Below are 21,614 nucleotides of genomic sequence, written 5' to 3'. Positions count from 1 at the left end.
AAAACCTAGATTTTTATTTTATTTTCCCTCTTACCATACCTATCGATGTTTGGGATATATTTCTCCTATTGATAATGGTGAGTTGGGTATTTCTCAAACTACTGACGTTCAGATGTGAGACAACTTCCAATTCTGTTTAAGACCGATGCCTCTATCCTTTTCTGGGAATTTTATTACATACCCTGAAGTCATTCAAGGCTCTTGTCTACATTTTCTATTGATTATGTATTTTATAATGAATGTTGGATTGTGAGTGTGAACATGGCAAAGGTAGGTAATTTCTTTTTTGTCTTCAAACTAGGACCAACAACTCTTTTTTAAATAGATTGTGAACACATGTTCTCTTAATAAGCACTTTCATAAATAATAGTATAATAGAGAAAAACATTTTCATCTGTTGAAATCTACTATGTGGTTCATTTTGCATAAGCATGAATAGGAATGTAAGACAGGTGTAACAGTACTAAATAAAAAGAGGAATGAAAATAATGAAGTCATCTTTATGAACGTCACAGAAAGCATGTTCTCCCTTTATTCCGGCTCGTAGCTCAGAAACTGTTGATAGAGGTTACTGTTCTCAGCCCAGATTAGGTGGAGGATAGGATTGAGATGGAAAAACCCTTGCTTACAGTTAAATATTATACATGTCAATTAATAGTTGTTGTAAACTGTGTTTCTCTACATATTTGTAAGTGATGATGTAGCAATCCCTGGTGCCACAAAGTTCACGATCGTGGATGCTATTTGAAAGGTGAGCAGGTACCACCCACCAGCTGGCCCCTTGCACAATTAAACTCACAATCTGTGTCCAAAAAGATTACAGTTTAGAGATCCCTATGGGGGCAGTTCCAGTCTCTACAAAGGGTGACCTGTAGTCAAAATGGACGATACATATACAAAACAACATATCAGTGATGCAGTCTGGACTCTCCCTAACAGATATTAAACACATGTTTCCTCCTGGTGCTCCTAATCTGAGTTCTAGTCTAGTCAACTGTTTTGGATAATGGCAAGTTTGCTCTTTATGATACTACTTAGTGGAATCATAAATAATTTTCATTTTGCCTTTTAAACTTGGAAGATTTTCCTGAACCTTATGGCTTCATATACTACTTTCATTATATTTTGAAATTAATTAATTGTCATTTCTGTTTTCTGTATTCATTGCTACACTTCACTTACTCTCTATTAGAATGTGATCATCTCTTAAGTGTCCTCACTATTTGAAGAAAACAAAACATTTTGAAGGCTCTTATAGTTCTTGTACCCACTCATCAATTGTATCAAGATAATTTGTACGTATGTCATCATCACTATTTCCTAGACATTTCTTTTCTTCTTTTTAAAAAAATCAATTTATTGGGGGCTCGTACAACTCTTATCACAATCCATGCATCCATCATGGTCGTCTCCTCACTCTTAGTTTGCAGATTTCAATGTGCTCTGCAGATAATTTTGTCCCACGGTCTCCTCTCCTAGGAAGAAGGACTCTGTTTCAAACAGCACTCCATTTCCAGACCCGTGTGTCCTGCGCACTTCTACTGGACAAGCTACAGCGATTTAACAAAGAATATTAATAGGTTCAGAGATTGAAAAAATACTCAGTTCAGTTTTCAACATAAAATAAAATTTGAAAACCTTCAATACGAATAATGAGTTAAATTTGAGATATGGCAACACAGAAAATCAGTCTACAAATGAGATGGATGTACTCAGATAAATGACAATTTATCTTAGTGTTTCCTCGAGGTACGAACATTTTTCACCCTGTTCTCAGAACTACGTTTTATGGGGATTCATGATAACCTGGAAGAGTTAGACCATAGAAGTGTTTGCTATATGTCATTTGCTTTGTTTTGTTGTTTTTTTTTCTCCTCAGGGGAGCAGATTCTTCCCATTCTAAATTGTAATGCAGGATTGTTATGCTGGGAATCTACATGGTGATGAAGTGGGAGAACAGGGAGTTTCTGTGTGTTCTTCTGATTGAGTCTGAACCTTTTATATCAGCTGGGCAGTAAGGCTCTGACCTTCATGCCTGTGGTGTAGTTTATAGTTTGGCCTGTCCATGCGCCTTTCCTTCATTGCAAAATCTCCTGTATGTTTGAACTTTTAATATCTGTTCACGATACCTTCGCACGTAGGTCTCATGGGTAGGATAAGGGGTGTCTGGTTGATAGGGGAAATATTTTACCTCCAGCTATGAAAAGTCAATGGATTTGACCTTTCTCTGGTGAGAAATCTTTTGAGTTGATAAAAGTCTCTCCCTCCAGTGTCTTAAACACAGGGCTTATTTTGAATGTTCACTTGAAAATCTGGAGGGGTTTTATACTCAAAGCTCACAAAGTTCGGGGCTCCACTAATGACTGGCCCCAGAACTTTCTCACTGTCTCAGTAAACAGTACTCTCTCTAGCAATTTATAAAATTTTAATTTATGTTTTTGTTTTATCAAAAACATGTGTTTAGTAGCTTCTGATTCAGGTAAGCAGAACACAGTTGTTCCCATCTGAATAGACCTCCTCTAGATTTCGGATGGCATTTGATATGCCAATTCACTTCAGTTCTCTGATGGTGCATGCACGGACTCCTAGCATCTGTGCACCCACGGCTCATGTTGCAAAATAAGAAGCAGGTGCCTGACTCAGAGAGGAGGAGACAGTCCAAGAGAGACAGAGCAGGGGTCCAGAGTAGAAATGGAGTGGCAGGTATCCAGAGAAGGCCTAGAGTTTGTACGTGGGCAGAAAGTTGTGGTCATCTCCACGTGACTACACATTATAGAGGGATGAATGGACTGATAGTATAGGATGTTTCATCACCCAGAACTGGGAAACTGATCTACATTTGATCAACCCTATTCTCAGTCCCTAGGTTCTTCAAGCTGAAACCTGAGAAACCAGTTCCCTGGCCTTGAAATGAAGTGTATCCAATGGTTACTAAGTTTCCTCGAGCCCTGAGCACTTGAATTGTTTTAGGACTATTCAGCAAGGAAGGATTCCCACACCCTCCGCCCCAGAAAATAGGTACTGTATACTACAAAAATATCTGAGTTTGGAGAGATATGTCCTAATCTTATGGGCTCTCACTAATCTTTTTCACAACACTGATATCATTTTTACATTAAAATTTACAACTTATGTTAATCTTGTTAATCTGTCTTTAATACATCTTGCAAAATTATTAAATTTATTTGGGGAGTTCTATCAGACTTATCATGATAAAATAATATTTCATCATATTTTAAAGAATGTATTGCTTGGTTTTGTATGTTTTCTGAATACTTTACATATTTTATATTATTTAATTGATTGCTTTTCAATTTTTCTTATAAAATATTTTGTAGGCTGGTTTTTATGTGAGGAGAGGAAATAAGAAAATTTTATGCCTATTAAAATAACATTTTGGTATACATTATTTTAAATGAGTAAAAAAATAGAAGTTCATGGAAGATATAGCTGACTATTTATGAAAACACACTCATTACATGTATAGTAATATTGAGGATGATACAGTAAAATGAGTAAGACTTACCCCACACCCACCACAGTGAATCAGTGAAAAATCGCTATACCTCATCACAGACACAGAGGAATGGCCCCCTTGAATGATCTGTATTATTCCATGAGAAGCTGATTGTGTCAGATCTCATCTATGAAGTGAGAGAAATTATAGGGGTCGTGTATAAATGGATACATCTGTACCCGTCATGACCAGCTGTCAACCCACATCATGAGATACACCCACCACTAGCCATCAGGATTCCAGACCACATTTGAGATGAGCAGCGGAGCTATCCTGGTGTGTGGCTCTGTCAAGTTCTCGAGGTTATCTCTTATTTATACCTGATGTAGACCAGAACTGCATTCATGAATGTGAATTATGAGCATGTATAAGTGCCCTATAGAGTTGAAAGCTGAAACCATCACCCCGATACAGCAATAAGCAAGGACATTGCCCTATAGGGTACTCTTGAACCACTGATACCGAAGTGCACTCATCAAGGAGTGACTATGGAGCTTTATTTTCCTATTGGCAGTCATCCTGGGTAAGATAAGACAGAGATGAGGCTGGAGAAAACACTGTGGCAGCTCCAGAGCCCTCACCTTCTGGTTTACCTCCTCACAGGTGTTATGCCCAGATGCAGTTCGTGCAATCTGAGGCAGAGGTGCAGAAGCCACGAGAGTAGGTGAAGGTGTCCTACAGGACTTCCGGATACACCTTCTCCAGCTATGGTACGAATTGGGTGTGACAAGTACCAGGAAAAGGCCTTTAGTGGAAGGACTGGATCAGTACCCACGCTGGGAAGTCAACATATGCCCCGGGCTTCACACAAGGCAGGAAGACATCTCCTGGGATGCGTCATTCAGCACAGTTTATCTACAGACTGGCAGCCTGAACTCGAGGACACTGCCACCTCTTCCTGTGTGAGACACACGCTGTAGAAATCCACATCCCGAGAGCGTCAGGACACCTGAGGGCAGGGCAGCTGTACTCGCTGAGGCAGTGACTCAGAATATTTAGTTGAATCTTCTCTTTATTTACCTCCTATGAACTTAGAGATGAGAAACAAAGACAATTACTTTCTGTGAAATTATCATTATAATACCGTGAAATTAAATCAGCCCCTCAAGGGGGGAGGTTAAAAATACCTTGGTATGTAGCCTTTCCTTATCTCTCTGTGTAAACACTTACATCTCGGTACTGACAACTATGCCGACTCCATGAAGGTTCGAATTACCACCTCCAGACACAATGAAAAAAACACAGTTTATTGGCAGAGAGAAGGTGAGAAAATGGAAGCCAAGACCATCTAGTACCCTGTGAGAAAAGAGGAAGAGGGAGTCAGTGTGATCCCAGACACAAACTTCCTGCTGGGAGAGACCTGGGCTGCAGGGGGGATTCAGAACCCACATATCGCAGGTCATACCCCAGGGGCAGGTGCCCATGCATGGTTTCAGGGCTGGTTTCTTCTTGTGATCTGGGGATGCTTCTCCATCGCACTGTTTCCCCCAAGGAATTTATCTATTTTTTTATGACAAAGGAATGCAAGATTATTGTATAAGAAATATTTAGAATCAGACTATTGCAGGTAGGATGTATAATAATGGAATTGAAATCTCAACGGCAGAAAGTGGGAAGGAGCAGATAAAATATAATTTTTATTTCTTAGTGTTATACCTCACTTATTTGTATATTAGTGTTTACAGCAAATGCATGTTTCAAGTACTGTTTGATAATAGTTGAATTGGTTGGATTTCCTTGAAGGCGGACATGATCTTATCACAAACAGTACTGTATTTCATGATGTGTTTAGCAAGATCCTTCCTGCCAATGAATGCCATCCCCTTCTCTTCATTGTGTTGTTCTTTGCGTAGTAAATCTTATGGTTTCCTGATCAACTTGCAATACCATTTAAGTCCTTTTAAGCTCACTAATGCCTAGAATACCAACTAACCTTCAAGTATCCCATTTCATCTTTTGCCCCTTCCAATCTTCCTAAATTTATAGTATGCAAATTATCAATTTTGATCATTAGAAGACTTTTGCGGCTCTTTCTCTTTACCTTGAGTCATGCCCCAGCAGCAAAGGAAGATCCTGACAGCTCCACTCCCAAAGCCTTTACCCAAATTACATCCTCATGGCTGAATCCCCTCCAAGAAACCAGCTCTACTTCAGTCACATTTTGAGTGCCCTCGAACATGAGGGGTCCATCCTCTAACAGTAGTTTCAACAATTTCCTAATTCCTTTTCTTATGCTGTCAGTATTTAACAATGCTTCAAAAGTATGCATAAGATTTTCAAAGCTTCTTCCACTGAAGAAGGTAGTGGGGTCCTTCTGCATTGTCTAGTCTTAGTCTGGAAGCTTTGATGAAATCTGTTCATTTTGGGTGATCCTGCTGGCATTTGATATAACAGTGACATATCTTCCAGCATCACAGCAACACACAAGCCACCACAGTATGATGAACTAACAGACAGGTGGTGAGAATATAACATTATTCCTTCAAAATACACCATACAAATTCTGGCTAATATTTTAATTACAACAAATAAATAATTGCCGAACTCCACCAAATAGTGGAGTAATTCAATTCAATATTTTCAATTTTGGTCTTAACATTTAAATAAAAAGCCATGAGGACATCAAGAATTTAAGTCATGAGAACAACAAGAATTTAATAAGTAAACAAACAAATAAATGGGTCTAGAAAACTAGAATCAATGACCAATATATAGCATACTCAACCCAAAACAAAACATATTGCTCCCGTTAGGCTGGAATATATTTCAGAAATAAAGTGAAGCATGAAACGAATAGAAACACATAGATATTTAATAGAAATACAGATAGATGAGAGATACAAGATATGGACAGGCTATATAGAGAAAATTGACAGCTAAATCAATAGTTCAGCAGATTGATGGACCAATTAATAGATTTATGATAGATAGATAAATAGATAGAAAGATAGCAGAGATAGGAATATGTATAGATGGATGACAGAGAGAAAGAGAAACTCGTTCAACAGACACCAGTGTCATTGTGCATTCAGGTTCAGGGGTTTGGGCTGAGTCCAGACAGATGGTGTTCACAGAACACTCTTGTCTATACTGAGATAAATTGAAGACTAAATGCACAAACTACTACATGCAGTGTGTCATAAGGAGGAAGGATGTTATAAAACAATGACTCACTCTTCAAGAGATTGTCTCAAGTACCTGGGTCCCCACAACAGGAACATATCAGTTATTTGATGTGTGTGGTGATGCAGATAAAAGTAGGTCAGGGAAGCTATGTGAGACCAGAGTGTAAGCACCACGAAGGGAAGGTTGGGATGTATTGCATAGGGTCTCGGGACAAACAGCACATGACCCAGTTCAAGACTCAGTGCATGGGGAGCAAGATACAGGTTTCCTTCCTGAATTTGGGGCCTCCCTATTCAATTTTCCCCTGTGTTATGGTTTTTATTCCTCTTCCTGTCTCTGAGAACCAAGATTTAGATGTTTTTAGCATAACCGTCAACTCCAGAGAACAGAGGGAGGAGAATGAAGCATGGAATTAGGACATCTTCTCTGGGTCCTTGCTCTTTTCTTGGGAGACCCCGAGTGCACAAACCTGAGGTGCTTTCTCCCCATCAGAGGAGAACTGAAGGGAAACGTTTTAATATTATTTTTTATTTTTATCTTTACACTTGCTTGTGGATTGTGGGAAGATTTACCAAGATTAATGCTCATTCAACTATTCATACACTCTTGTTTCATTTCATTGACTGTAATACACACAAACTCCTGTTACAATTACCTTTGCTTTCCAAATATTCTGAATGTTCCCCTGGATAAATGTTGCCCTTTTAATCACAGAACTTAGATTATTTTAAGGTAATTGTATCTACCCAGGATTATTGCTCCCAGGTAGGCTTGTCAATTATTTGACTGGAAGTTTTTCCAAGGGGTGAGTTCAGTCCCACACCTGAAGCGATGCTGGAAGCCATGGTCTCAGGACTTCCACAAATCGACCCAACAAGGAAGCCTAGTCTTTGTATTATTCTTTTGTGTGTGTGTATTGTTTCACTTTTTGTCCCACTCTACCCAAGACCTTCTAACGCTATCTTTTCCAAAGAAGTGGGTACTGATAGCAAGGCACCACCTATTTCTTCTGGTCATAGAGATCAGGAGACTCCTATCCATGATTCATTACAACATTGGACGAATGGTTTCGTTGTGTCTTCAAGGATCATCACTCTGGAAAGGGTGAAAGAATTAGCTGCACCTAGTGTGGTTTAAAGTCCCCAGTCACTACTCTCAAAGCCCAGATGTAGGACATTGTCTTTGTGCGCTGTTATCTCAACGGGTCTTGTGTCCCTGAGCCCCAAGGCCTCCTCCTGAGAGAGAGAAAAGTTAACAAACTGATGGTTTTCTTTAGTTTAGATCACAGTAGGTCAGAGAAATGTTTAGACAGATTATGAAATTTATGAGATTGTGAAACTGATGAAGGTGAGATATTCTCCATGTTGGATTTTTAACTTCTCTAACAAACAGCTACCCTGTCAGAGAGACGGTGACAAGGGCCAGGTTGACCATGAGTATTCAGAGTGACACACTCATCTTTGACTTTAATCTGCACAGATTTGTCTGACACTCCGAGTAAAGCTGACATTCCCTGAGATTTGTTTCCTCTTCTCAGGCAGCAGGAAGTACAGGAGAGACCTGGGCGCTAGGACACACCTGAGAGTCTATTGAGAGTCTATTTAGAAGGGGTCATTCAGTTGATGAGATTCTTCAAAGTCTTCACTAAGGAGACAGAGGTACCTTCCATCATGGACATCATTCCCCACAGACAGTAAGGAGAGACCCAGGCTCCTTGGGCTGCAGATTCACACTGGGTTTGAAACCACTCTCGCCTGAGTGTGAATGAGAGATGCACTAAGTGGAGTCACAGTTCAAAGCTCTCTGTGTGTGAGGTTCTAGTGCTAGTGCCAGTCTTGTCTCCCCGCCCCTGCCCTCTCTCTCTCTCTCTCTCTCTCTCTCTCTCTCTCTCTCTCTCTGCATGTGTGTGTTGCAGGATGTTACTAGGATTAAGTGCTGTCCCTCCCAGGAGTCCCAAGACCTGGGTATCCAGGGTTATAGGGCTGGAGGAGTCTGACACGTAGGGCAGGGCAGAAATATGCAAAGTGGAAGACATCCATTTTAGACCCACAGGCCACCTCCACAGGGGAAGGTTTCTCATCACCCAGCTGGTGAACTCAGTGTGATTCCTTTGCATCCTCCTTGCAAGATGGGGTCTGCCACCCTAGATCTCCTCATTGCTCTTCTCCCAGGTCAGGATCACCACAGGTTTGAGATGAATGGAGGATGTGTGTGCAGAGGGAGTCTCTCATCTCTCAATCCTATCTCCACAAGTGTCTGTGCTCAGGTGCAGCTGGTGCAGTCTGGGGCAGAGGTAAAGAGACCTGGGGAGTCTTTGAGGATCTCCTGTAAGACATCTGGGTACAGCTTTAATAGAAACTGGATTGGCTGGATTAAGCAGACACCTGGAAAGGGCTTGGAATGGATAGGGATAATTTATCCTAGTGATGCTGATACCAGGTACAACCCATCCTTCCAAGGAAAAGTCACCATCTCCACAGAAAACTGCATCAGCACCATGTACCTGCAGTGGAGCAGCCTGAAGGACTCAGACACGGCCATGTATTACTGTGCAAGAGACACAGTGAGAGAAACTCCTTCCTGAGAGGGGCAGAAACCCTCAGCCTGATGCAGCTGCAGAGCAGGAGTCTCAGAGCATCTCTCAACTCAGCACCAGAGAACAGAGTGTCTGCTGTCTCCCAGTTCGTGAAACCAATAACACAGGCCACTGGCACGACAGGGCGACATCTCCCCACATGGGAGCACTGATGTATCATACCAGTAAGAGTTTCTCTGGAGTGGCCCACTGTGTAACTTCTGATCAACCGCAGCACTATACAGCATATGACGTAAGGTTTCTTCATGAAATTCTCAGAGTTCAGCCCTTGATGCTCTTGAAGATTGAGCAGGTGCATTGTCATATAGGAAAAAAAAATCAGCTCAAATGTCCTGGCCTTTTCCTCATTAAGGCCATTCCCAATGTTACTAGAATTTCTTCCTAAGAAGTAGCCATGATCTTTGCTTGCTTTCTAACTTGATTCAGTTGCCTGCATTCAACTTGATTCAAGAAACAGCTTTATAGAAACTTCCTGGGGGAGCAGTGGTGCTGTGGCATTAACAAACTGCTCATGGATCCCAGACCTGATACCAGTTAGTTACTGGTATGAAGAAGAATATGGCATCAGGCCTGGAAAAAGGCTTATGACTTATGGCTTATGAACAACCTGTGATATGAAGATAACACAATCTTGCTTGCTGAAAGTGAGGACTTGAAACACTTGCTGATGATGATCAAGGATTGCAGAGGTCATTATGTATTAGGATTCAATGTAAAGAAGACCAAATGATGCTGGCCAGATTCCAATTTTGTTGTTGTTTATGATTACTGTTTATTTTGAACTGACTTTGAAAAGTCAGCATACTTCATGAAGACTCCAGACACCCGCCTTCCTTCCAGCTCCTCTCACAACAAGCTGCCAGGAAGAGAATTCACTCTCTCTCCCAATAGCTCAAGTCAAAGCAAAACAAAAAAAGTGTTACATGACTCAGTCTTTATAAGTGGCCTTGATATTGCCTTGTCTGTTTGAACCAAGTGAAATAAAGCTCAAAGGATTGAAATTTTCTTTTATGTTGCAGGATCCTTCTGCATTTAAACTCTGAAAATTGTCTTTCATTGTGGGACTTTGTGATTCTTTACAATTATTATTGTCCATTCCTAGATTGTTTTCTTCCTTCAATAAAGTCTTTGATATTTACTGAAAGCTCTTGCTTATCTTTGAAAGGAAGAATAGAAAAGTAAATGTAATATGTACATTTCATGACCATCGATGTCTACCAATCACTATCAAGTTCCTAAAAAGAAATAAAACAAATAATAAATATTAATAAACTTACTATTTATTTGAGCAAAATATAGTACACACCAAGGGATTGAAAAAGTTATCTTCGATAACTAATTTTTGTTCCAAGATTATATTTGTTGTGATTATAATAACTAAGGAGAATCTTACTACAGTGTAAGAACAATTAAGAACATTGGACATTCTGTTTGAGGCCATACCCCAACATGCTTAACTTTGTGTGGCAATGTAAACTCCACAGCTTGACCAAGGAACCTCCCCTTAGGATATGAGATGGTGCCACAGCATGTTGGAACACCCCAGTTACTTGTTTGTTTCCTTGGCTAAATCTGTAAACCACTCCCACCTTTTTTTCCCCAGGAGCTTTCCTTCAGGAATGTTCTGGTTTAGTTCTTGCCTGATTCAAGTAAAGCAGACCCTTTCACTTTCATGCTGCTCCTGTCTTTTTTCTCAGCTAGAGTGGTGTCGCTAACTTGTTTCACACTTCGTTTGGCTGAGTGTGTTTTTCAATGTGAAAATATACTCTGTCTTATAGAGTCACTGTGATTCGAAATCACCTTAATGACAGTGAGGTTGGGATTGGTGTTATCACAAAGAAGATGATGGGGGTCAGACTTTCTCTTCTCAGTTTCTGAGAAGAATTGGATTGTCTCTACTTCATTCTTGGGGCTTCCAAAATGCAGAACATCTCATCAATTTCCAGGTAAAATCTCAAACCTAGTGGAAAACATTACATCATGGACAGGGTCCTCTAGGATCCACAAACCTTGTCCGTAGTCATGAATTACCTGTGGAGATTCTTCTGCCAAGTGGTTACTTCTTTCTGATAGTTTCCAGATTCCCAAAATGGGTTGACATAATAAGGTTTCCATTACTTGTCATCAGTAATTATTTTCCCTCTTCCTAGTTGTCCAAGATTTGGGCCTAGGATTGATGAATCCCTCAGATTCTCAACGTAAACTTTGCTATCTCTGGTGACTGCTGAATGCCAGAGCTGGAGCTGCCAAAACCTGCAGAAGAGGTTGGAGTAGTTGTGAGCAATATATTCTAGTAGCAGAAAACAGCCTCCCATCCCTATGGAACTGGTACTCGAACTCCAGAAGAATACCCACAAATCAGTTATCTTGCATCTGAGCTCAATCACACTGAGGGCACAGCTGTCCACTCATGTGGGAGAGAATCAGAGAGAGAACTCAGGTTAGCAGGGCAGGCGTAGGTGGGTAGAAACTAATAAATATTAAAAACTCACCTAACAACACAGAAGGCGCACAGCAAATAACCCAATTAAACAAAAACAGAGAAGACGAATTAAAGTGATAAATACCCAGTTTTAATGCTCATGATAAAAGAAAGGCGGCTGGAATCTCCCAGATCAGAAATCAGAGAAGAGACACCATTCCACAGATTTTATGGACAGTGAAAGGCGAAAAAGAATCTAATAATGTCCCCACATAAGAAACGGATCATAGAGCTGCTCACTGTCATCATGCCTATCCAGCGGTTGAGGGGAACGAGAGGGGATGCACTGTGACCTCTCAGATGGCAAAGGCTGTTGTGTCTGCCATATAAAGCTTATAACTTGAAAGTTACATTCTTTAAAAATATAATAATGTGCAACAAAGAAATACTTGGTACAGAACCTGTTTAAGAGCTCTATTTTCCTGAGAATGCTTGTGTTTCTCTGAGTCTGAGGGAGAAGAGTTGCCCATAATCTCTACACAATCGCTTCTAAATATCAGGGAAGATGCAAATGCAGCTCTCTGCCTGCTGATAAACCAGCCACAGCCCCTGATGTTTGAGATCTCAGAGGACATTCCAGTTTCCGGGTCTCTGCTGTTACCATTTCGTGACAGGAGCTTGTCCAGAGGACACATCATGAATTTTGCAGCAACACTGGCTTTCATTTTGGCTATTTCACATGGTAATTGTGGTGTACCGTACTGTGTGTGTGTGTGTGTGTGTGTGTGTGTGATGGTGAGTGATTTAGTTTGTATGTGGGTCTGTTTGCAGGTGGTCAGTGTGAGGTGCAGCTGGTGGAGTCTGGGGGCGATATGAGAAAGCCTGGGAGGTCTCTGAAAATCTCCTGTGTAACCTCTGGATTCAACATCAAAAAGGATGGCATGAATTGGGTCCGCCAGGCTCAAGGAAAGGGCCTGCAGTGGGTCTCGGGTATTAATAGTGGTGGAAGGGTCAATGCACCATCTCCAGAGACAACTCCAAGAACACACTCTATCTTCAAATGGACAGCCTGAAAGCTGAGGACACGTCCATGTATTACTGTGCAAGAGACACCCAATGGGCGCAAATCAGTGAGAGGCCATACACAAATTTTCCCTGCACAGAGGACAGTGGTCTCCAGGGGGCGCTCAGGACCCACAGAGCACAGGGCTCAGACCCAGGAGCAGGTGCAGCTGGAGCTTCAAGGCTGGTTTCCTGTGGGGATCTGCGGATTCTGCTAAATCTGTTTCCCTAGGGAATCTCTCTCTAATTTAAGAATATTAGTTCTGTGCCTACTTCTGGTATCTGTGAATTTAAATAGTATATTGTAATGGGAGAATATAGTCTGTCTTACAGCAACAAACAGTCTGTCCCTTAAGGCAGGAAATGACTCTGTCAGGTGTCCCTGCATCAGAGTTCTCATGACGCTCAGATAAATACTTTCCAATCAGACTCAGGGGAAATAGGAGACTGGGAAAAGGTCACTATTAAGTGCCAACATTATTGACTGAAAATTTCACAGTATATTCTTCCATCACTTTGTAAGGTTTCATGACAATCACTTATTCAAATTATAGAAACGTTGATACATGCACACAATAGAATGCTATACATGCCAAAAAAGTACCAGAGAGACCACAAAGCACATTAGGACATAGACATGAGTGTAACTAGACAATTACACACGCACACAAAACAATGAAGCAAAAACAAAACAAAAAACACCTACAAAGGAGGCTCCACTCAAATTTGGGCATGTTGTCATATAGCAGGAAATGGGAAATGGCAAGGGCTTCTGACATTCAGCAGCGTCCCAGCGTTACTTCAGTTTCATAGAGTCTCCTGTGATGGTGTTCTCAAAGGAACCAAACTACTGTGTTGAACTTAAAGCTTAAAATCTCCAACGTGGGAGGCACAGCTGATTGCTATTCTAAATTCATGAGTTTCAAGGTATGATCACATGATTTCAAATGGTAAAACCAAGATCAGAGGAGGGAATGGAATTAGAGGTTCAATTCAGGACTATCATTGTTGAGGTTCTCTACTTTCTGGACGCCAAGGTCTTCCAGCCTCTACTGATGTGCTGTTGATTTTCTTTCTCTCTTGGCATTGGTCTGACAAGGGAGAAAACAACTCTGCACTTACCTTTTTAGCACCCTCAGGTGGATTCCAGCACTCTTGTGTTTGATGAGTGTAAGTTTTGTCTGGAGCTCCGCTAAAGCTAGAGGTAATTAACTGAAGTTCTGTCATTCTTAGGGAAACATTGTGAACCTAGGTCTGAGGTGTGGCCTTACAAACATCCACGTTTCTCCCTCAGGGGCAATATGGGTCCAGGAGAAATTTCTGCTCTCTTTCCAGGATCGACCTTCTTCTGTTTTTACCTCATCTGTTTCCCCCACAGTTGCTATAGTTTACCACATGAGACCATAACTTCCTGTTTTGGAGTCTTTAACTTCTACATCTTGGTATTTGTATATTATAGATGAGAGGGCCTATATTCTGGGGGGTGGGGGGGAATCATATGGTGTCCTCTGTTTCTATTGGTTTCTTGTGTGACTTAACACTACAGTTAAATGTGATAATAATAAATCATATTTTCCCACAGATTTAGTTGCCAGCTACTTCCTCCAGGACACTATTTCTGCCGTCAGCTACTTTCATAGTAAATTACACACAAAATGACACGTTATTCTGCTGATGAAAACCAGACTAGCAAAGGTATTCAACTCTAGGAGAGAGGACACACCCCATAGGATGTCCAGTTCTCCCCATTTACTGGAAAGCTAAGATTATACATAAGTCACAGTGGAATTTTTGCTGACCTAAGATGCCCTTGTGGCAATATTAAAAGTGAACAGAAAAGGTGTTGAACAAGAGAGTGAAACCATGTGTGATGGTTTTCCTGATCAGGATGTCTTTGTGTTTGCATGGTCCAATGCAGCTGGTGGCTCTGGGAGACTTGAGGCAGACTAGGGCCCTTCTGAGATTCTGCAGTCCAACCTGTGGACCCCTCCCCAGCAGTGATGGCATGGATGTCATCAGCCAATTCCATGAAGGGCCTGAAGTAATAGTTATTCCATATCCTACCTACACACTGTGAATTCCTGATTGACAGTCACCAGAGAAAAGCCAAGAACATTTTTTATCTTCAAATGGACAGCCTCAATCTAGTTCAGTAATGGAGACACGGAAAAGGGAATGTGTAAGAATCTGTACACAAACCTCCCTAAAGGGAGGTATGGACTTCAGGGATTGCTCAGGACTCTGATTCACAGGACTCAGTCTGGCAGACAGTGTGGAGGGGAGTTAAGAACTGGCTTCCTCTCCATCTTACAGCTTCCATTGGAGATTTTCACGATGTCAGGGTTTGTATCAACTGCTCAATTATAAATTTTGCATTGTAAGGTGAGGAAACGGGCTCCCATTTCTAAAGTGCAGAAGGACACAAATGGAGTCAGATACACACAGAGGGGACAAGGCAAAGATGATGGATCTCTCAGCTATGATGCAAATCTGTGTCCAGTAAGGGTTTTGAGAGGAAAGGGTGGCTGGGATTTCCATAAAGTCAGCACAGTCCAGCATGAACTAGCAATCACATCACAGTGTCCTCAAGCCATAGTTGTGCATCGGAGCTGTCCTGTGTATCTCAAAACCTGGCTTGTCTTAATGCCCTGGACATCCTCAGACACTGGCTGGGAATCAGGACTAAACAAGTGATGGTTTTCGGAGGACACATTTGAGGGCCTGGAGCATTGTGCTACCTTGTGCAGAGTAAGGAGAGGTGCTTCACTTGAGCAAACATCTTGTCCACTGTTTGCCTTGCGTTTTGATTGCAAATTGTCCCCACCCCTCACAAACATTTAAAAATCCACGTGTCAGAATTTTATAGGTGCATATTAAATAGTTTTATTTAATTGTAATACAAGCATCTTTAGCCTACAGTTGTACTTTCCCAAGGGACCCACAGCCCTGTCAGAAGAGAACTGATAGCCTTCAGTGCCCAAGGCTGGGATTTTAACCTACTGCCTGAAGAATGATTTGCATAGGAGGAAGCCCTGTGCTTATAAATAGAGTCTCCTTTGTTTCTTCTGAGGCCATCATAGGGCAATTCTTCTTTTGAACTCATCTCTGTGTTAGTTTTGAATGAGAGAGCACGTTTTCTAGGAGGTGTCTGTGAATGGTCAAAGGACAGCCCAGCATTTCTGAGCCAAGTATTCTTCCCCTCCAGCCCTTCATTGCTCCTGCCCTGACTGAGGCTCCCATATATCCTGTGCATCAGAGGTTGGGCAGTATAGAGTTCTTTGAAACCATCAGGTTCACCCCACAGTGTCCTCATTACCCCACACTCTCCAAACACATTACTTTTTTATACACTGACGCCATTTAATCAACCTTCTCAATGTCCTTGGTCATTTTCATATGTGGTAAATAAATGTTTTAGAAGAATTAATACTAGATCTGTCCCAAGGAGTTGGGGATTGGTTATCCCACAAATATCCACCTCTTCCATGATGCCATCCAGTGCCTTTTTCCACCCACTCCTCCCTTGAGTAGATTTCCTCATGTTTCTGGGCTCTGTGAATTGTTGCAATGTCCAACAGATACTAAGGACAGGCAGCGGTAAGCTCGACCAGAGACTGCCCTTCACTCTTGTCCCTGTATTTCATTAATGTACATATGCCCTGAGGCCTCTGGCAGGATGTCTGCAGTTGGCATTGACTCCCTACTAATGTTCATCAGCCAGGTCTTTCCCCACCTTGGCCAAGATCATCACAAACCCCACCGCTCTTACAAGCAACACCATCACTTCATCCAGTGCCTGATTGCTAAGGAAAACCTCAGGGTAAGTCAAGTGAGTCAAGTGCCACCGTGTTTCAGGGAAGAAGTTGCCAACTAGAAAAGTTGGTCCCCAGACAAGACAAGGTTTTAACTCTGCGAGAAATGCAAGATTCTGAAGAGAGACTCTGTTTGACAGAGAACGTTCAGAAGAGTGCAGACCAGTCAGGTGTCATGACTTCACGTGTAGAGACACAGCAGAGCAAGGAGGGGGGAAGAGTTGTTTAATAGACAGGGCTTTACCTATAAATATAGACGCATCGATCTATTTCCCCATCCTCCTATATATATTTGCATGTACATGTCTTTGTCTAGACCTCCATAAATGCCCTTTGACTCCTAGCTCTTTCCTCCATCTCCCTTGACTTTCCTCCTGCCCTACTACCATGCCTCGTTGCCACCTGGGCTAGAGTATACCTCTTGTCTACACAACCTTACCCTTGATCATTCCCCACCAGGCCTGCCATTCCCCCCTCTCTACCATTTGGGGTCCCATGTTGTTCCCTTGTCCCTGTGTTTGTTAACACTACTTCCTTACCCCCCTATCCCCCCACCCAAAGTCCCCCCAGAACTGTCGGTCCAGTTTTTTTCCCTACAGATAGTTCATCCAGCCTGTCCTATTCAGACAGACCTGTGGAGACACTAACATGCACGAAAACAAGACAGAGGAAAACAAAGCAACAGTATGCAACCAGACAACAAAACAACAAAAATAAACCACTGAAAATCTGATTATATGTGTTTTTGTATTCTTTCCAGGATGAGGCTTAAAAATGAAGTCCTATTTCCAATATTTTATATTTTCCTAATTATACATTCTCTTCTTGTTCCCAGTTTAGGTCAGCACCTTCAGAGTTGATTCTTCTCTCTGTGCCTGAGATAACAGATCACAGGGAAAAACTGACAAGAGCTTCCACCCTGTGTACCACGTGGTCTAGAACAGATTCAGTAAGAGATTGGCAGTATAACTAGGGGATTTACTGGGGTGGGCATCTGGAGGATCCTTGAGCAAAAGCCGGGAATGGCAGGGTTCAGACTCCATGCCGCTGTCTCTCAGCATCAATGAGGATTCACCTATGGAAGTGGACAGAGACATCATTCCTGAGCAGACAGCCCCCAAGCACTCCTCTCAGACACCACACCCAGGACTCTGCCCAGCAGGACAGTGGGGTTTGGCATTTCTGGGCCCCTGCTGCTTCACAGAAGTCTGGGAGCTGCCACTACCCTTTCAGTGGGCCACTTCCCAGTGTGTGTCTGATGGCACAGAGCGTTTTGGAGAGTGCAGTTGGATTTTTATCCATGCCTGACCCCAGAAATTCAATAAACACAAATCACAATTATAAAAGAAAAGCTAAATAGTTATCAGTAAGCAGAAAAATGTGGAACCAATAAATAATAAAGGCTTTATACAAATAAAATCATCACAATTCATCTGATACAATTAAAGCTTACTTTAGTGATTTTAAATGAGATGAGAACAGCTTTTAACAATAATACACACCAGCTTTCAATATATTAAGAAAATAAATGATAATATATCTAGGGAAAGTGAGGTAAAATAAAATTGTCACACTTCATGGTATATCATTAAAATTTAGTGATTTTGAATGAGACCTGAGCAGCTTTTAGCGTGAATACAAGTCAAGTTTCCAAGTGTTAAGGAAATACATTAATATATCTGAGGAATGAGCAATAAACCCCTCATTATCTTGATGGGATATCATTGTGTTCACAGAATAAAGAAAGGATAAAGTAGAAATAGCATTGTCCCTTTCTAGGGTCACCAGATTCAAAGGAAATAGATGATAACACTATTCTAAACTTTAGAAAGAATGGAAGATACATGTTTAAAGGCAAGATACATTTATGAGATCTACCGAGGCAATAAACCTCAGGTGATTACCCTCTGTCCATAATAGAGGGATGGGAATCACCTGGTTACTAATCAGATTGCATTGGAGAGATGATTATAGTAGATCAAAATGATAAACCTGGCTTGAATGGTTAAAACTTTTTCAGTTAACCCCCCTACTGATACATGTTGGGTCTGATCTGGTTTTTTTTCTTAACTATTAAAATAATTTAATGTGTCTTTAGAGTTTGTTTACAGGTAGACTTTCGATATCAGTATATGTATACAACCCCACACATATTTTAACATTGAAGGACTTGTAACTATCATAGTTAATCATATATATAGAGAGATTTCATGGTACCACAATTGCAACCTAATTATTTACATGGTACAATCAATATAAAGCAGTCCTAGATCTTAAAAGTAAAACAAATAAGAATTTGAAGAAAACATGCAATCTTTGAGCAAGTAACACACCTCTTTCATGTTAAGGACTAACAATAATGACTATTCACACTGAAGGCAGGTAACACCACTGGTTTGAGAGATTTAATAATCAACCTGTTCAGAGTCTGGTGCACAGCCAAAAATAAACATCAAGTGTTCAAATGATACAAGTATGAAGGGCCAAAATTTGGAAGCAATCTAATGAATTAAGCCGTACCATTAAGTCTCTCTCTCTCTTTATATATATATTTATATTTATATTTATATTTAAAGCTAAACAGTTACTTACTACTATCAAGCTCTTAAGAGTTTGGTGGCAGTCACTCTTAAGTAGGCACTCTTTAAGTGGATTCCTTATGGTAAAAGCTAAACCTGTTTTCTCGATTTTAAATGTGGTTAAGATGTCCAGGCATGGAAGGAAGCAAGCTGAACCATCACCAGTACACAATAATTAAATACAACATAGTAGAAATATTTCATCTCTGAGAAGTCAGACACATGATTTCTCAAAAATCACAAATGGGACGCAGATTTAGTTGCTGACTTCAATGATAGCCTGGAACTGGCAATTTATGGCCATCTTTAGCTCCAACAAAAAGTATAAGAAAGAGTGATGAGATCAATATTCACCATTCTTGGATCTTCAGCAAATTCAGGATCAATGTAGAAAAACCCTGGCATGTCTACTTCCTCTTGTGGATTAAGCCTTTGTTCTTCAAAACAGAAGCACTGTATTCTATTGAAATACTGTCCAGCTTCAAATGGTACAAGATTGTATGTAGAAATCCCGATGACTGGCTTGTCAGTCGGGTTCTTAGCTTTGTAAAATGCCAGTGCCGTCTCTCCTGGCATTACATATATTTCCGTTTGCTGAGGTCTAAAGTTCCACTGGAGACTTGCATGCACATCCGCATTAAAGGTTACTTTAGAGGGAGGGGGGAACGGGGAGGGAGCGGGGGAAAAAAAGAGGACCTGATGCAAAGGGCTTAAGTGGAGAGCAAATGCTTTGAGAATGATTGGGGCAGGGAATGTGCAGATGTGCTTTATACAATTGATGTATGTATATGTATGGATTGTGACAAAGTTGTATGAGCCCCTAATAAAATGTAAAAAAAGAAAAGAGGAGAAAAAAAAGAAAATGATTAGGGAAAAGAATGTACAGATGTGCTTTATACAACTGATGTATGTATATGTATGGATTGTGATAAGAGTTGTATGAGCCCCTAATAAAATGTTTAAAAAAGAAAAAAAAGGTTACTTTAATAATGCGATCCTTAACAGGCACCATGTTTTCAATCTGGTTAGATCCATGACCAGCTACAGCTGACCCTCCAAGTCCAGTAGTCTGGCAATAGAGCCGATAAAGGGGCACCGCTGCGTAGGACGCCCCCAGCATGGCCATGGCGACCGAGGTCACGTATGTGAGGACAGTCTTGTTGCGGCGCCGCCAGGCCTCCTCCTGCGCGCGCATGAACGGGTTCGTGCTCTTTGGCCCCTGAGGCGGCTGCAAAAGCAGGCCCAGTGCCTGGCTCCGGAGCCCCGACGTCCCTAGCCGCCTCTGTCCCCTGTCAGGAGCTTGGGTGCCACTCCGCCATGGGCAGAGGAGGGGCTCTAGCCTCTGGTCAGCAACGCAGCGTGACCCCAGCGCCCGGCACACAGCTCCAAGTTCCTCCATGCCATGAGCCAGACCTGATCTGGTTTTCAACATTCTCTCTCTCTCCCTCTGTTTCATATTGGGTATACTCTACTCAGATGTATTTTGTCATTGGTGGTAACCCTACTGAATTTATATTATTATCTTTTCTGTTTTTCTCAGAATATGAAACCTGGGATTGATGCACCTATAGACACAGCAAGTAAAATAGGATATGGTGGGGTGGGGCTATGGGAGACAGACAGAGTAAGATGGGGTTGATATTAAAGAGTTTAGGAAGTAAGAAAATATTTTGAAACTGACTGTGGTAGCAAATGTACAATATGTCTTGATGTGATTGAGCTATGGAATTATACGATATCTGCATTATCACACCCAAAAATGGTTTTTGGAAAATAAAAAGCAAGATTATGTGCTTCATAAAATGAAAGGTATAAGAGATTATACAATATAAATATTTAAAACCCCATATAAAATTTAAAATATTATTGTAGTAAATGAAATATAACAGAAATAAATGGAGGAGCATGTCACGGTATTTATTGTAAAACTCAGTGACTCTAAATCTTGCCATTTCTAAACTGAATGATAAATCCAATGTGATAACATTCAACATCTATGTAAGGATAAGGTCACTAGAAGAACAAAACCAGAGCTGCATAGAGAGATAAAGAGAACTGCTCATGCAGTTGTAGAAGTGGGCACCTCCATTCTGACTCTAAGTCCTCGAGTCTTAGTTAGGCTTCTCCTGACTTATGTAGCTTCAGGGGCTGATAAATCTACAATAGGCTGGAGCACAACTTGATGATAGTTTCAAAGGCAGGTAAATAAAAACAAGTCATACTTGTTATTGAAGATGTATATTACTTCAAGGTCAGATCACATGTCAGATACCAGGCCACTGTGGACTCTCAGGATTGGCGGGGGTTATTTCAAGCTTTCGGTCAAATTCAAAACCTAGAGCTTGAAGAGCCCAGATGCAGGATCCAAACCCAGAAGGAAACGAACAAGTTTCCCTACCAATCTGTTTATAAAGGAAGTAGATCACATTCACACAGAATATTTGTTTTCCAGTTGCTTCAGAGCTTTGTCCTGAGTAAGGGAGGTACACTCTACCCTAAT

The 21,614-nt window shown here is 41.2% G+C and overlaps 1 pseudogene; it reads right to left on the bottom strand.

The window, feature by feature from the left end:
- Positions 1-19,383: 19,383 nt before the first annotated feature.
- Positions 19,384-20,513, bottom strand: LOC142436112 (cytochrome c oxidase assembly protein COX11, mitochondrial-like; annotated as a pseudogene).
- Positions 20,514-21,614: the final 1,101 nt, after the last annotated feature.

Source organism: Tenrec ecaudatus, unplaced genomic scaffold (assembly GCF_050624435.1).
Source record: "Tenrec ecaudatus isolate mTenEca1 unplaced genomic scaffold, mTenEca1.hap1 Scaffold_1521, whole genome shotgun sequence".
NCBI lineage: Eukaryota > Metazoa > Chordata > Mammalia > Afrosoricida > Tenrecidae > Tenrec > Tenrec ecaudatus.
The sequence above is the reverse complement of the archived record's forward strand: the minus strand, read 5'-3'. Positions and strand labels throughout refer to the sequence as shown.